The sequence below is a fragment of the Lontra canadensis genome, unplaced genomic scaffold, assembly GCF_010015895.1.
Source record: "Lontra canadensis isolate GAN:19392208 unplaced genomic scaffold, GSC_riverotter_1.0 scaffold105, whole genome shotgun sequence".
Taxonomy (NCBI): domain Eukaryota; kingdom Metazoa; phylum Chordata; class Mammalia; order Carnivora; family Mustelidae; genus Lontra; species Lontra canadensis.
This window is the reverse complement of record NW_022631099.1, coordinates 807,020-823,840: the sequence shown is the minus strand read 5'-3', so window position 1 is coordinate 823,840 and position 16,821 is coordinate 807,020. Positions and strand designations below refer to the sequence as shown.

Here is a 16,821-nt window from a genome sequence, read left to right as displayed (position 1 = left end):
GGAGTAGGGTTCCACATATGGATTTTGGGGAGACACATTCAGACCATAGCATATCTCAGACCTTCCCTAATTCCTGCATCCCGTGTAGTGAGAAGAGGTTTCAGCTTGGGAAGGAGGGAAGGAGAAAAGGTAGAGATGGTCCATGTACCATGTCCTGGCAGGTCGTTTGGTTCTTGAAAAAGAACGTTCCTCCAGCCGTTAACAGTGGGAAGTTCCTCCCTTTCTCTGGGTGGTCTTAGCTTTTCTGGATCCCAGTTTACTCCTCTGTCTAATGGGGATAATTAGAGTATCTGCACCCTCAGGGTATGGGGGATTGAAGGAGATGTTCTATGTGAAGAGCCTAGAACGGTACCTGCCATTTCTTCAGTACAGCTGGAGAGCTGGCCACACTGAGCCAGGGAGGTGGGCCTCTCATCAGCTCCCTGATGGACCTTTTCAAAGCTCAAGTTCCCTGTTTTTAACCAGCTTCCAACATCTTCGAGCGTTCAGCCACTTCTCCTAGGCCTTGGTGCTTCCGTTCTGTAGAAGGAGAACGACGCCACATGCCGTCTACCAAGTTCCCAGAGATGTGCCCGAGGGGCATTTGCGAGCCCAGGAGCCCTGCCGGAGCGCAGGCTGCCACAGGTGCTCTTACCATCCTCCGCATTCTCCTGGGCTCTTGGGGGACATGGGAAGCTTGGATTTATGTAAACTTCTCATGACGCGACTCCGGTCATCGTCAGGGCATTTGATGGTTTTGGACGAGGCCTGCCTTTCAGCTCCGTGGCCTGCTGGGCCCTTCTGGGTGTGTTGCAGGAAGGGAATGCATCATTTCTCCTACTTGCTGAGTCAGCTTTTGCAGCAAGTTCTTGCTAGGACAATTGTGTGTTTCAGTTTAGCTTCTCCGACCTTTTGCAGGCTTCGCTGCAGAGGGCGGAGGTGCTGAGACAATCCGAGCAAGTCTTTGGCGGCCAGCAGTGGGCCTGGCAAGGTCTCACTTTGAGGAGACGCTGGGCTGTCCTGCTCTGGCCTGCAGCTCGGCGCCTGGGGTATCGTGTGCCGGGACTCAGGGGGCGCAGAAGACCCTGAGCCCAGAGGGTCTCGAGAATTAAGTGTTGACCTTGGGATCTGGGTCCCGTTTCCCAGTGGGGGTTAGTCTCCATCCCCAAGGTTGTTTGTCTCAAGAGTCTGCCTGTATTTGAACTTCCTCCTCTGGACCTCGCCCATTGTGTCCCAGTAGGACCATCGGACCCTCTGCCAAGATGGGCCCTCAGTGGGGAAGGCTGCTCTCTCCTTACTTCTGAGCTCAAAACCCTGGGAGGTCTTGCCTGTGGAGATGGGGTGCGTGGCTTTGTGTTTTATTACTATTTATTGTTCTTGTTATTTTAACATTTATGAGCACGTCTTAGCTGTGAACTCATTTCTTGAGCGTCACTGCGGTCAAAATCTCTCCAGGGTGCTGGGCCAGGGGTTACTTTGATTCGTTTTTGGCTTTTGCCCTATTTACTTTATTAAAAATATCATCCTGCTTGGGGCTGCCTTTGTTCTAAAGGCTTTTCTGGATATGGCCCTGGGTCCACCCTAAGCCCCTATACACCATTGTTTGAACGTGACCCGGGGCACGCATGAGCAAACATTTTCTGTAGAGAGCAAGATAGGAGAATTTTAGGCTTTGCAGTCTCTGTTCTCCGTTGTAGCTACTCAACTACAGTGTCATGGCAGGAAAGCAGCCACAGAAAACGAGCAAATGAATAAAACTTTATTTATGAAAACTGATGGCAGCTGGAATTTGGCCCACGGCCATAGTTTTCTCACCCTAATGTAGATGATGGCAGCTCTGTTCTTCTAATAGGATTTCATCTTTGATTCTTCCATGGATCTAAAATGTAAGTCATTTTTACATTTCAGCCTGATTCTACCTCATTGTTTGATACCCTAGAGCAGGAGTCAACTGGCTGTGGCCCACAGGTCAAATCTGGCCACCTGCCTGTTTTGTCAATAAAGTTTTATTAGAACACGGCCATACCCACTGACTTCTGTACGGTCTGTGGCTACTCCCCCCCTTGCTCACATCAGCAGAGTTGAGTAGTTGTGACAGAGACCTCTTGGCCCCCATAACCTAAAATAATTACTGCCTGGCTCTTCACAGAAAATGTCCCTCACCCTAAAGACTTGGAGAATGGCTGGAAAGCATCCCTTTTTTCCCCACATACACAAAGTATACAAACTAACCCCTTCAAACTCATCTCCTTAGGCCTTTGATCCCAAGTTCTCTCGTCTAGTCCTCCCAATATTTTAGATGTTCTTTTCCGGACACTAAGCTTTTTCCACTGCTTTTAAACCCTTTTTAACCAGGAATCTCAGAAATGTATCAATGACAACCTTGTAATAACATAAAAAAGGAAAACAACACATGCACACAGAAGACACACCCCTACCACCAGCACCACACAAAACACGCATATAAGTAAAAGTTTCTAGAAACAATACTTACTCGTATTATATGCAATACACTCTCATGTTTTCCATTAGTATCAGTCAGGATTGGCTTGGCTCTTCTGTGGTAACAAATAACCCCAAATCTGAGTAACTTTAAGTCAGCAGACATTTATTTATTGCTCCTGCTCCCTGTCCTTCATTGGTCTTCTGGAGACTGAAGCTGCAGAATTCACACATTGGCTCTCCAAGAGTCTGTCCAGAAGGATCACTTGTCATTTCCTTTAACACTTCTTTGGTCCAGGACTAGGGCTGAGTTCAGGTATAGCTGGATCAGGGCTCAGGTGATGCAGTCAGGATTTCAGTTGCTTTCTGGCTCTGAACTTGGTTTTGTTCTCCACTGTTTGGGGCTCAATCCTCACGCTGCATGCACATGGATAGACGGTGTGGGTGGCTCCATCTGCACTTCCTGTCAGGCACACAGTAGGTGCTCAGCAAATATTTATTGGATGAATGGATTGCTTAAACAGTTGATATTTTCAAGTGTGAAGTTGATACCCACTTTAAGACTTCTGTGCATTCATCTATGTACCGCAGAGAGGTTACAAGTGAAGCCCATGGCTTTGGTTGCAACCTCAGGCTATACCACTTACTCACCACATGGCTTTGGGCGAGGGTCACCAACTCCATTTGCCTCCGTTCTGCATCCATGCAGTGGAAGCTAAGAATAGCACCCACCTCATGGAGTTGCCAGGACATTGAAATGAGGCCACAGTAGTGTTTACCATTTGCTGATGGCTCACTGAGAGTCAAGCACTGTCCTAAGAGATGTGTGTGTATTCATTTACCGAATCCTCACAACCACCCAGTGAATTATGTACTCACCTGACACACGGAAGCGTGACGGGGAGGCTGAGAGGCTTGTGTAAGGTGAGTGCCAGAGTCGGGGTGTGCAACCAGCAGTCTGATCCCAGAGCCCGTGCTTTTCCCCACTGTGGGTGCAAAGGGCTTAATTAACACAGTGCCTGGCATGGAGCAAGCACAGTAATTGAAACAGTCATCAGTGAACACCTGTTTGAAGGTGAGGGTAAGACACGGAAAAGCTGTGCCCAAAAGGAGGTGAAGCCCAGTTCCCACCACTGAGCATGGCCCAGCTGTGTCTGTCCAGCCCCACTGACCCACCCTGCGGCAGGCGATGCCCACACTCACCCTGCAGGAACCTCACACCGTGTCAGTCCTGCTGGGGTGGACACAGGGCATCCTAAGACTTTTATGGAAGAAGCTGCATTCCCAGTTGTTTTAAGATGCAGAACTTCAGCCTTGTCCCCAGGGCAATGAAGGTAAAGGAGTCACTCTGTGTCTCCGTGTACGGAAAATGGGGCTTCGTCAATATTTCCGATTCATTCTGTTTCAGTTTTGTGCAACTTACATCACTCCATCTTCAAGTGTCCTCCCATTCTAAGAAACCCAATGTTTGAAGTCCTGGAACTCTGTTTTTTTTTTTTAAATATATGTGTTAATACTATTATTTCTAATAGTAAAATGTGGAAAAGGTAAAGAGATAGTCGAGTAATCATAATAGCTTCATGTTCGTCTAATATTTAGTAATGTGCCTCTATTTAATGCTTTATGTGTACTAATTCATTTATTCTTCATGACAACCCTCTGAGGCAGGTATACTACTAACCCTGTGTTACACATGGGGAAACTGAGGTCCCTCAGTAACTTCCCTTAAGCTAACCCAGTGAGTAGAAGGGGCCCACAAGCTGTGTCAGTAGCCACCACACTATGTTAATCCAGTTGTGACACCTGACCTGAAGGAATATGATACTATCATAGGTAGTATGTATAAAAAAAACTCTTGAAGTGTGTTCCCCCATCCCTTTTGCCCTCACCCACCACACTCCAGCTGCTCTGTTATGCTTTCTATTCCTTAGACACTCCCAGCTCATTTCCACCTCCGGGCCTTTGCACATCCTGCCCTGCCTGGTTGCTCTTCCCTTCCTCCTCTACACATCTACTTATTAGTCCACATCAAGTATTGGCTCACATGTCACCAAGAGGCCATCCCTGGTCATCCTGTCTGGAATATTTGTGTGCCCCCCTCCACTCATTGTCTATATCCCCCACTAGAATGTCAGCTCCGGGAGCACTGGGACTTTGTTTACTGTTCCATCCCCCAAATCTTGAAGAATATTTCTTCAAGTCCTGAAGTGGGCTTCAGGACTGCTGGGCACATAGTAGAAGTTCAATAAATCCTTTGGAAGGAGGGGAAAAAAAAGAGAAAGGGAGGAAGGAAGGAAAGAAGGAGAACAACTTAAAAAAAAAATACAATCCATAAATTTAGGAGCTTACAGTAAAGGAGACATCCTGCTCCCCACACAGCTGTGTTTCTCTCTAAATCCCAACTTATTTTGACTTGTGATTTATAGACAAAAGATCTGCATAGCAAACAGGCTCTGGGCAGCTAGCTCCCTTTGAGGGAAGACATTCATGTGATCTTCATGCTGCCTTTCTCCAGCAATACCATGCTGCTGAGTGACCTGTGTTAATACAGCAGCAGTCACATGGACCAGTACTCCTTCCGCTGAGCTGGGGAGCTACTGAAGACACTCCGATGTTTCACCACCTCATCCTCTTTGTGGTCACCTTCTCAGCCTGGAGCAGAGCTGAGTTCACATCAGCCATCTCACAGGGCAGCGGGCTCTGATGATGCTAGGCTCTTACTATGAGGCACGCACCCTGCCAAGGGGCGGCTGGACTGTGGTCTGTGGGTCACAGATTTTTGGCAGAGCACTTATTCTAGGTTCTTTCGTTTGTTGGTTTGCCTTGATTTGGGGGTGAGGAAGAAGCAAGAACAGTACCTTCGGTGATTCTAAAGGTCAGACTAGAATGTCAGCACATCCTGTGGGTGCTTTCTCAGCCCTGGTGGACATTCTGGTGTTCGCTGGCTGAGCAGGGCTTTGCCTTTTATTTTCTCTTCTTGTCATTCGTTGTTGCATTATTCATTTTCTTCAATGCTTGTCCATGTAGTTGTCATACATTTAATGAGCACCTATTGTTTGCCAGGCAAGCCCCAGCCTGGCATTTTGAGAAACAGAAGAGGTATAAGAACCGACCCTCAACAAATTCCATATCACCATCAACAACCCTTATATTCTTTCGGGTCCAAATTTCTTGTGACATTTTTCTTTCCTCATTGGTTTTATTTGGGATTGCAGGAGAAATTAACATGCGCATCATGAACCAGTAAGACGACACTGACATATAAAAAGAAGTGGATATTCCCAGGTTCCCTCTTCCAACACGAGCACCGTCCATTGTTGGGTGGGTGCTCCCGCTTGCCATGGTTTAATATCTATGGAAATTATCCTACAGGTTCATGTGGTTTTCTTTGCACAAAGTTGGAACAGACTTTACACACTACAACTAACTGTGCAGCCTAACTTACCTCTTGTGATATGTGACCGTAAGGAATAGGACACTATCAAAGGTAGCATGTATCCTGTGGACATCTTTCCGTGTCAGCACATCTAGATCTTATCTGCCTCCCTTTGGGCCATAGTTTGCCAACCTGTGACCTTTTAGTCCTCCACATTTTTCTCCATATTCACATGTTCCTAAAGAGATGGATTTTGGTTTGGTTTGAATTGGTTTTGAGGTTTGTTTGGGTTTTTTATTTTTGGGGGCTTGGGGGGTTTTTTGTTGGTTTTTGTTTTTGTTTTGTTTTGGTGGGTGGGAGGGTTTGGAGGGGGAAGAAGAACCACTGTTTGTTTTTGTAAATAACATATTACACATGCTCAGCATCGTCTTTGCATCTTTAAGTGACATTCATTGAGTGGGCTTCAGGACTGCTGGTGTAACTCTTACCAATCGTTTCCAGTGGCCCCAAAACATTCCATCATATGGAGAGATTATCAGTATCAGTTAGTGCTGTAGCAAGTAAATCCTGTCGTCTCAGGGCTTCACACAATAACCGCTGATTTCTCACTCACATGCAGATCAGCAACAGCGTTCCTGGTAGACATTTGTCCTGATGTGGTCCACCAGGGACTCAGGTTCCTTCTATCGGTAGCTCTCTGTCCTCTAGGGCCTCAGAGGTGAGTCAGATTGGCAGGCAGGTGAGAAAAGAACAATCAAGCATTAGAGTCTTTTTTTTTTTTTTAAGATTTTATTTATTTATTTATTTATTTATTTATGCATGCTGTCTTTCTCTAGCAATACCGTGAATAAATGACAGAGATCGAGAGAGCACCAGAAAGCAGAGCAGCAGGCAGAGGGAGAGAGAGAAGCGGGCTCTCTACTGAGCAGGGAGCCTGATGCGGGGCTTGATCCCAGGACCCTGGAATCATGACCTGAGCCAAAGGCAGAGGCTTAACCAGCTGAGCCACGCAGGCACCCCAAGCATTAGAGTCTTTACAGACCAGGCCTGTATGTTGTGAATATTCCTTCTGCGCATGGTCTGTTGGCCAGAACTAGGCTGACCCTAACTTTGAGATAACCTGGGAAGTAGTCTAGATATGTGTTCAGAAGCAAGAAGAGCCCAGTTTCAGTGCACACAGAAACATCTCTGTCTCAAGAATCCCATGTCTTATGGACGGAGCCCACGACAGATGCTACCACAGTTATCGCAAACCAGGATTGCCACATCGTTCTGACGTTGTGATGCTCTTAAGACCTGTTGTGGGCTCTTTGCCCTGTAGAGCGCTGCCCTTCTACCTCCTTCTCCACGCTTCTAGTCCTTTATCAACTAATTATGCTGACTTGTCAGGATTTCACTGTAAAAATGAGCCAATTCCTAAGGCAGCAGACCGAGCATGGCCCGAAAAGTAGCAGGTCCTAATCGTTAGCGCCCACAAATGTTGCCTGGCAGGGCACAGATCTCCCAGGACCATCGCAGTCGTGACAGAGGTGACTGGGCTGGGAGACAGGCCATGCCTGGTTGGAATAAGACCTCATGATTTTTGGTGTGTCTGCGTCTGTGTTTTCTATATTTATGAGAAACACGTGACCATGTGTCGTTTTCCACTGACAGTTCACATAAAGCTAGCAACACTGTAGAACTAAGCAAGAACATTCCCGCGAGGGACTCTCATTTATCCCACACCATCCAACCCATAGTAGATGCTCAGGAAATAGATGTTGAAGACATCAGTGTATCTGAAAAACAGATCTGACTGAGTCACAAAGATCTCTTGATTTGCATTTGCGCCTGTCACTGTGTGCCATGAGACCCTTCCGGCTAGACCAGAGCTTCTGAACCTCACCGCTATCAAGATTTTAGGCTGGGTAGTTCTTTGTCGTGTGGAGCTCTCCTGTGCATTGTGGATGCCATACTCTCCCAGTTTTGACAACTGAAAATGTCTCCAGGGACTGCCCAATGTCCCTTGGGGACACAGTCGCCATCAGCACCTGGCTGCCATCAGGGACATCTCTTCTCTCTCGAGGCTCCAAGCCTCTCAGTCCCATCAACGTCAACAGGAGCTCCGTGTGCAGAGGGGTGGTGTGGGGGAATGTCAGAAACTGCTGGCCCAGTGTTTTTCTTTACCTTCTGAAATTTCCAGAAGGGGCTTGTCGAAGGGGTTGCAAGAAAACAACTTTCAATAGGGCCCCTCTGGCCACACCTGGAAGATTCAGGCGAAGTGAGGAAGCCTGAGCTCAGGGCCAGAGCTGCAATTCGCCCAAGTTTTGTTTTGCTTTGTTTTTCTGGCAGTATCAGTCTGGGAAGTGATAACATTGACTTTGGCTGTCGAGCTCCCATTATGTACTGCAGCAAAGCGCTTGTTGTGAATTTGCTCATTTCATCCCTTGACAACCCTGGAGGTGGGTACTATTATTATTATCCCATTTTACAGCTGGGAGAGTCACCTTGTCTGAGGACACATCTAGTAGGAGAAACAGCTGGGTTTCGATTTCGGGACTGTCTGCTTCCAGATAGTAATAATAAATGTAGCTGAGATGTACTGATGTGTTTGCCACGTGCGAGGCACTGTGTAGAGTGTTTTATGTAAATTAATTTATTTAATCTTTCCTACTACAATATGAACTATATACTTTGATGATTCCTATGGATGAGTGAAGGAACTAAGGCACAAAGAGGTTAGGTGATTGCCAGTCCTTAAGCCCTATACTCAGGTGCACTAGACAAACTACATCTCAAGGATCAAATCTGGCCCACTGCCTGCTTTTGTAAATAAAGTTTTATTGAGACATAGCTGTGCCCATTCATTTAGATGTAGCTGCTTTTGTAGCCATGGAGTTGAGCAGCTGCCAAAGAGAGAGTGATCCACAAAGCCTGAAATATTTACAGAAATATTTTATGGCCCTTTACAAAAACATTTGCCAACCCCTATACTAGGATCTTCCCCGATTACCCCACAGCCTGCTGGATTTGAAGTGTATTTTACAGGTTTAAACAAGAGAACATTTTGGCAGCTACTGGAAAGAAAATCAGTGTCCCAGGAGGTGCTGTGGAAGTGCCTTCAGAAGGCTGACTTCTCATCTCCATTATGTTCCTTGGGGGTTTGCTTTGAGATTAGCAACAAGTGTGGAGTCACCTTCCTCAGGCCTGGGGGAAGAGAGAGGGGCGTAAAAATCTAAGACTCCTTCCGCTCAACATACTTAACCCAGGACAAGCAAACAGATAAATGCACAGCTACTTCAGATTGGAAAGAAAAATAAAATCAGTTTGGAGAAAATAAAACAGGAGGACATGCTCAGCCTAAGGGTTCTAGGTCTCATACTCACTGTGGAATTTTTTAAAATGCTGATGTTCAGGCCTCCCTGCCCTAAAATTACCTGGATTCAGTTGATCTGAAATAAGGCCTGGGAATTGGTTTAAAAAACAAAACAGAACTCCCAATGTTTTGAAGTTGCAAGTGAGGCAATGGTCCAGGGATGGGGAAGTTGCCTTTGGTTAAGCCAAATGGACAAACAAGGAGAATGCCATAGGCAGAAGAAACAGCATGTGCAAAGGCCCAGTGGCAAGAAGGAATATGATGCCGGAGGATTTGGCATGACCAAAATCATGCCAAGAATTTGGCTGCCAGAATGCGTGGGGAGAGACCAGGCTGAAGGGCTGCTGGAGCCTGGGTCAGAGAGTTCTTAAACCAGTGTTGTTCAGACTATAGGTCTTAACACATTGGTGGGTCATGAAATCACTTTGGTGGGCCTCAGCCAGCATGGGAGGGAAAAAAAACAATGGAATAGAAAATACCCGTCTGTGTCACACATGAGGTCAACGTGGTTTCTTGAAACTTTTATTTCAAGTTTTATAAAGGTGTACACTGCCCTGCGTTGTAAAATGTGTTTCTTAATGTGAGTCTCAAGGATTTTTGAAAGCCACTGTTTTTAGCCCCTGTGAAAGTTTGGAATTTAGCCTGAGGGCAGTGGGGAGCCATTAAAAAGGTTTTAGTGGGGGGCATGACAAGGTCAGATTTATGTTTAAAAATCTCACTCCTGAGTACATGGAGAACAGATTCGGGACGGGGGGCAGTGGAGGTTTGGTGGGGGCAGGGCAGGAGGGGACAGAGTGGGTCCTCAGCAAGTGAGGATGAGACCCAAGTCGTTTCTGGCACACAGAAGGCCTGCAGGTAGCTATTGAAGGGACGCGTGCCCCCACAACCGTGCCAGGGAGTAGGGGAGCTAGAGGGTTGAAAGGCTGAGTTTCAGGTTCTGCCTCCCACCCCTCCCCAGGGAGCCCTGGCCCCGACTTGTCACCTTTCCTGTGGCCCAGGTATTTTAGGCACAACAGACATTGGGTTCTTTTGTTTTTGTTTTTGTGGGTTTTTTGGGAACACCTCCTGTTTGTGAAACACTCTGCTAAAAATGCTATCCACGATGAAGTAATTTGATACCCTCACAACAACCCTTTGGGTGGGTGCTATTATCCCCATTTTATAGATAGGGAAACTGAGGCCCAAAGGGGATAAAGTACTTGCCCAATCAAGGTCACCATGATCATCAAGGTGCAGGACTGGGACTCCAACCAGGCACTGGGGTCCCAGAGTCCATGTTCTCCAGTATCTGTGGCAGTTACTAGGGAGCCAAATTGCCTGACTTAAAAATTAGGGGGTAGTAATAGCTGAGTGTTGTCACGTGGGGTCCATGAGCAGAGCATTCAGCGAGCACTACGCTCAGAGCAGTGGCCCACTGGACTGCTAGATGCCAGATCGGTGACAGTTAGTGATGCTGTGCGCATCCCCCCACTTGACGGAGTAAGTAAGGAGTGGAGTTGGGGTTCAAACCCACACAACCAGTGAGCAGAATGGCTGCTCCGGCTGCCGGGGTTCGAGTCCTGCCTCTGCCGTTTGCTCTCTGGGTCGCTGAGGCAAGGTACCAAGGGTTGACTTCTGTCCCTAGGCACTCTAGGTCAGGGACTTGCCCTGAGCCCAGCCTGCTCTGGTGACCCCTTTCAGGAGGTAGGTGCTACTGCTGAGGGTCAAACAGGAGTACAAGCACCAAGACTGGGGTTCAGGCTCCCAGCCAGCTCACTCTTGAGCAACAATATCTCTTTAAAGGGGGCCAAGACGCCAAGTCTGGTTTCTCTCAAATCCTCTCAAATCCTTAATCCCCTCTCCCTGCCTCCGACTCCCTACAGCGGACAGGATTAGGGCTTCAGGCTCGGTGGGGCCATCAAGGTCCCTGGGCACCCCGAGCCTCGAGCCTCGGGAGTGCTGCAGGCACAGCCTGACACGGCCACACCGTGTTGCATAGCTCCTGAGTGTGACCCAGGGTACCTTCTTCACGTCTTGTCACCGAGAACTGTTTTCTTTGGCGTGTGCAGGAGACAGGTGACCCCACCTGGCTGGTTCAGGCCCAGGCTTGTTCAGCCTCCCAAACACTCTTGGCCTTGGCCTCTTGACTTCCCTGGTTTGGCACAGCCTTGCCCGCCTTGGCTCCTGTCCGCCGTGCTGTTCCCTGCAAGTATGAGTGGCCCTTCTAGAACGTGTTTGTCCAGTCAAGGTTGATAGACTTCTCAAGCTGCCGTCTGTTGACTTTTCTAAGAGCCTTCTCAAAGCCCTGTCTCCCCTCTTGGGGCGTGGAGTCAGTTAAGACAGCAAGGGCACTAGCTGTGTTCACAGGACTGTGTCTGGAGAGAAAGCTGGGGCCCCTATTGGCTGGGATTAGGCAGGTGAAAGAACTGTATTTCTATGGATATAGTCCCTGGTGATTGTTGGGAGAATTTTAAAACGCCATATACAAACACACTGTTCTTAACAACCAGGATACGAACGAGACGAGCTCTCACAGTCTCTTAGATTTTATTTATTCATTCATTCAACAAATATTTATTCAGATACTCCATGCCAGGCACTGGAGTATCTGAGGATACTAAGCACCAGGGAGAGAACAGGAAAAATCTAGTTAGGATCTCTGTCCTCGTGGAGTGTACCAAGCTCTCAAGGAGCCCTGTCTAGTACAAATGTAATGTAAGCTGTATGTGTGATTCTAAATTTTCTGGTAGCCACATAAAACATACAAAAAGAAACAAGGGGAATTCATGTTAGTAATATATCTTGTTGTGTCAGATATATTAAGAAATATCATTTCAATATATAATCAGGATTTTTAAGCTTATTAATGCATTGCTTGGGTATTGCCCTTTGTACAGTCTATGAGATCTAGGGTATGTTTGGACTAGCCACATTTCACATTTCACTGGCTTGTGGCTACTCACTACTAACTACAGAGATAAGTGTTATACAACTAAATAATCAGCTAATTATTAAGTGCAGTGCTAATAAATGCCATGAATGAAAATTCAAGATGCAGCCAAGACTCTTCCAGTAAGGAGAGTGTGGCAGGGGTGGTGGTCAGGGGAGGCTTCCTGGAGGCAGTGGCATTGTGCTATTTATGCAGAAACCTACAGGTGGCAGGGTTCAGGGAGAGATGAGCATGAAGGGCAGAGGGACAGCACAGCCCAAGGTGTGTAGACTGCAAGGTGGCAGGAAGCATGCTGCTTTGGAGGGGCAACAGGTAAAATACTGGCGTCACTGAGTGGCATAGTGAGGGATGGGATGGGAGAGAGTGGCGCGGGCTAGGTCACCAAAGCCCCCAGCAGTGTCTGATGCTGGGGGAGGCCACACCATGAATGACTGCTGGCACTTGGAGGACCAGCTGCAGCTTGCAGTTGTGTCAGACTTCTGGAAGATTGGCTTGGCCAGTGTCATCTTGTAGGGGATGCCTTGGCTCCGCCAACAGCTCTTTCCCCTTTTCCTGGGCAACAGAGCCTGGTCTTGTTTGGTTGGCCATGTTCTCAGGCCAAAAGGATGAAGGCTGATTAGACTAAGCCCCTTTACCATGATCCAGTGCTCACCAGGGAAGCATAAGGGACAGTCTGCTGGAAGAAGCTGCTAGAGACGTTCCTCTAAGATAAAATGAGGGGGGCCTACGGAGGGTGCCCTCTGCTTCCCCACCTTCCTGTCAAGTCATGTTTTGTGACATCTGTGACCAAAGGGGCAGCCAAGAGATAGGCAGAGGTGCTTGACACTGTCGGCCCTCTGAGGCCACCATCACCAGTGGTCTTGTGCATGGGACAGCACATGTCTGTGCGGTCAGTTGCTGTGTGTGAAAGGAGAATGGGCCAGGCTTTCTGCAGAGCCCTGTATCTCACTTCATGCTCTCAGCCCCTTTCTTCGCCCCTGTTGTACGGCTGAACCAGAACCGCACCCTGGCTTTCTGGCTGTTTTTAACCCCCATGGTTTGGAAAGCTCCCCGCCCCCTCCCCCTCACCAGAACATTCTTCTAATACAGGGTTTCTCAACCTTGGCAGTTGGGACCTTTTGAGTCCGATGGTTCTTTGCTGTGGGACAGTTCTGTGCACTGAAGGATGTTTAGCAGTGTCCCTGACCTCTACTCACTAAATGTCAGTAGCACTTTACCCAACTGTGACAACCGGAAATGTCTCTGGATATTTTGCCAAGTGACCCCCAGAGGACAAAATGGCCGCCCACTGAGAACCTTGGCTCTAAGAGGTGTGTTACCACCGGCTACCTGGGTAGCTCTGTACCCTTGTGCAGGTTGAGTAATCTCTCTGGCCCTCAGTTTTCTCTTCTGTAAAATGGGTGTGTGGGGGATAGGTAGAAGGTCATAATATTATTTACCTCAGGCTTTATTTTCAAGATAAAATGAACGAATACATGTAAAGCACCTAACATGGTGCTTGGTCCCTGATGAGCTCTTTCATAATGTAAAGATCTGGCTCAGAAGTCCATCTGTCTGACCTGCTAGCTGGATTTTATCAGCATGAGTGAATTCCATGATCCCACCGTGAAATCTCCTAGGATGTTGGCTCTGGGAGTCAGGGGAGCCATCTGTCTTGCCCCTCACTGGATTCTCAGGAATTAGATCAGAGGGTACAAAGTAGGTGCTCTGTAGTATTTATTGAGTGAATAAGTCTTAAATCCTTGTGAATATCTATAAAACAATTGTTTTAGATTTCTCAAGGTTCCTTTCGTTTTGCTCTTCCTTTGTAAAATTTGTTTTTACTATTTTTTTTTGTTTTTACTGTCTTGTTTTTTACTTTATTTTTCCTATAACTGTGTTTTTACCAACATCAGAAATTACAGATCCTGAGACTTCTTTAGGCCTGCTGTGAGCTGGGCCAGCTTTACTCAGGAGCCTCAGATCTGTTTTAGTAATCCCCTTGGCCTGTTTTAGCCCCACGATGCACCTTTTTAGGGTTTAATATTTTTCCCAGAAGGTTCTGGCTGGATATTCAATCTTGGCCAAAGGCAGATCTCAGCAGAGGGTGGGTGCTTAAATGCTGTTGAGTTTAGGTTTCAGTTAGAATTTGGAAGTCCCTCCCCCTTTTCTGTGCAATTACCATTATAATCCAATTTATTATTAAATGTGAGGGAGAAGGGGGATGAAGAAAGTCATGCATGTTCCCTGAAATATAATCCTATCATTGATTGAATGTTGGACCATAAAAATTAGGATATTGTTCCAATCGTAAGCTAGTTTTGTAAAATATATCTCATGTTCTTCCATCAGATTTGCTGATTTGAGGCATGATGTTAAAAAACAGATCAACTCAAGGGGTCTTAGGTTGACATGATAAATTTGCAAACACTAACTGCAGTTCCTTGTAAAGAATCCATTCTCAGATTTTCACAGTAAGCATGACAGAAGCACAGCTAAAGTACTTAAGAAAATCCAGAGTGGGTATCAATGTATTTTTCTCAAGGGCCACCATTTTGAAAACTCTTTAGTTTCCATTTCTTTCCTGGCCCCCACTGCAGAAATTGGAGTGTTCTACTTGTTTAAGTGTAGATATAAGTATTTGGAGGAGAGGTCCTCAACCAGGGGTGGTTCTGATCCCAAGGGACACTTGACAATGTCTGGAGACATTTTAAGTGGTTACAAATGGGGAGAGGTGTGCTGCTATTATCTGGTGAGGAGTGGGGCCAGGGTTGCTGCAAGACAGCGTACAATCCGCAGACAGCCCCAAAGAGAAAAGAATCATCCAGGGACGCCTGGGTGGCTCAGTTGGTTGAGCACCTTCCTTCAGCTCTGGTCATGGTCTCAGAGTCCTGGCAAAGAGCCCTTCATCAGGTTCCCAGATCAGTGGTGAGCCTGATTCTCCCTCTGCCCCTTCCCCAGCTTGTGTCTTCTCTCTCTCAAATAAGTAAATAAAATCTTTTTTTTTTTTTTAAAGATTTTATTTTTTTGAGAGAGAGAGCACAAGCAGGGAGAGCAGCAGAGGGAGAGGGAGAAGCAGGCTCCCTGCCAAGCAGGGAACCTGACGCAGGGCTCGATCCCAGGACCTTGGGATCATGATCTGAGCTAAAGGCAGACGCTTAACTGACTGAGCCACCCAGACGCCCCAGTACATAAAATTAAAAAAAAAAAAGTCATTCAGACCCAAAATCTCAAGAGTACCAAAGCTGAGAAATCCTGAGATAGATGTTCATTGCATCAATTAAAATTGAAGAAGGAAAAAAAAACAGAAAACCTGTATATAACCTAAATGTCCATCACTTGGGAAATGGTTAAAATAAACTTTGGTACATTGTTTCCATGGAATGCTACACAGATACTATAAAGAGTTAGGTGGATTTATGCGTACAGATTAGAAAATTGTCCATGGTATATTTTTAAATGGGAAAACAAATATACAACATAGTTTTTGTTAAATTAATATCTGCTTTTAGTGATATGAAAGAATTTTGTAGGCATGATAATGGTATTGTGGCTATGTTTTCAGAAAAAGTTTTTGTTTTGTTTTGTTTTTGTTTTTGTTTTTTTAGAAAGAGATGCATACTGAAATGTTTACAGATGAAAGTATATTATGGCTGGGATTTGTTTCCAAATTCTGTGAGGGGAAATGTAGATGGAGTGGAAATGGGATAGGATTGGCCATGACTTAACTGTTGTTGGGGCTGTGTAATGGGCAAAGGAGATTCGTAGGGTAAGCCTGGCTATTTTTGTGTATGTTTAAAATTCATCATAGTACAAAATTGCTGCACACAAACATACACCTCCATAAATGCACTGAAGAAACTCTGGTAGGAGATGATAGATAGATTGGTTGATACACTCAAATGTAAATTTGGCTCTTTGTAACAGATAACCGTCATAATGGCATAACTAGCCCGAAAGTTTATTTTTCTCTCATATAAAAGTCTGGACCGACACAGCAGCTCAGCTCTGCGGGGTCAGCAGTGGCCCAGACTCTTTCCATCTTGTTACACCATTCTGAATGTGCCGCCCTTTACCTCGTGGTCCAGGATGGCTCCCTGTCACATGGTCTTGCAGCAGGTAGGAACGGGAAAAAGGTCAAGCAAGGTTCCCCCGATTCCTTTCAGGCTGTGCCCTGCGTACTGAATGCATCGCTTTCGATTCCATCCTGTTGACCATAACTTAGGCACATGGCCACAGCCTCACTGCAAAGGAGACTGGGAAATTCCCTCTGGGTGGCTGCGTGCCCTGCTAGGGATCAGGAATTCTTTTATTGTATAAGAAGGTGAGAAGAGAAAGAATACTGGGGACCCCCTAACATACTCTGCCACAGCATACCCCAAACTGTGAATGATGGTTAGTACCGATCAGTGGGGGGAAGTCTTATCTTTTTAAGTTCTATATCTATTCACCTCTCTTAACATGAGCCAATATTTCTTTTTCCTTTGTAGAAAGAATTAAATATAAAGAATGCTGTTGCTAACCAGTGCGTGCATGGTCCTTGTGTATGACACTGTGAGGCTGGAGGGCCGTTACAGTATTCATTTAACTGTTACTTAATGCTATAGTGCCAATTTCAGTTACTGTATTAAATACAAAGGGTGTAGCAGTGAGAAGACAAAGTCGCCCTCCCCCAGAAGGTGCACAAATAAATATATAGTGTGTTTTAGATATTGGTCAGAATTGTAAAGATGAGTGGCGCTTGGGTGGCTTAGTTGGTAA

General features: G+C 46.4%; 1 protein-coding gene across 2 annotated transcripts in view; it reads left to right on the top strand.

The window, feature by feature from the left end:
• Nucleotides 1-16,821, top strand: part of EYA2 (EYA transcriptional coactivator and phosphatase 2) — a 269,733-nt gene that overhangs the window by 47,877 nt on the left and 205,035 nt on the right. The window lies entirely within an intron of this gene.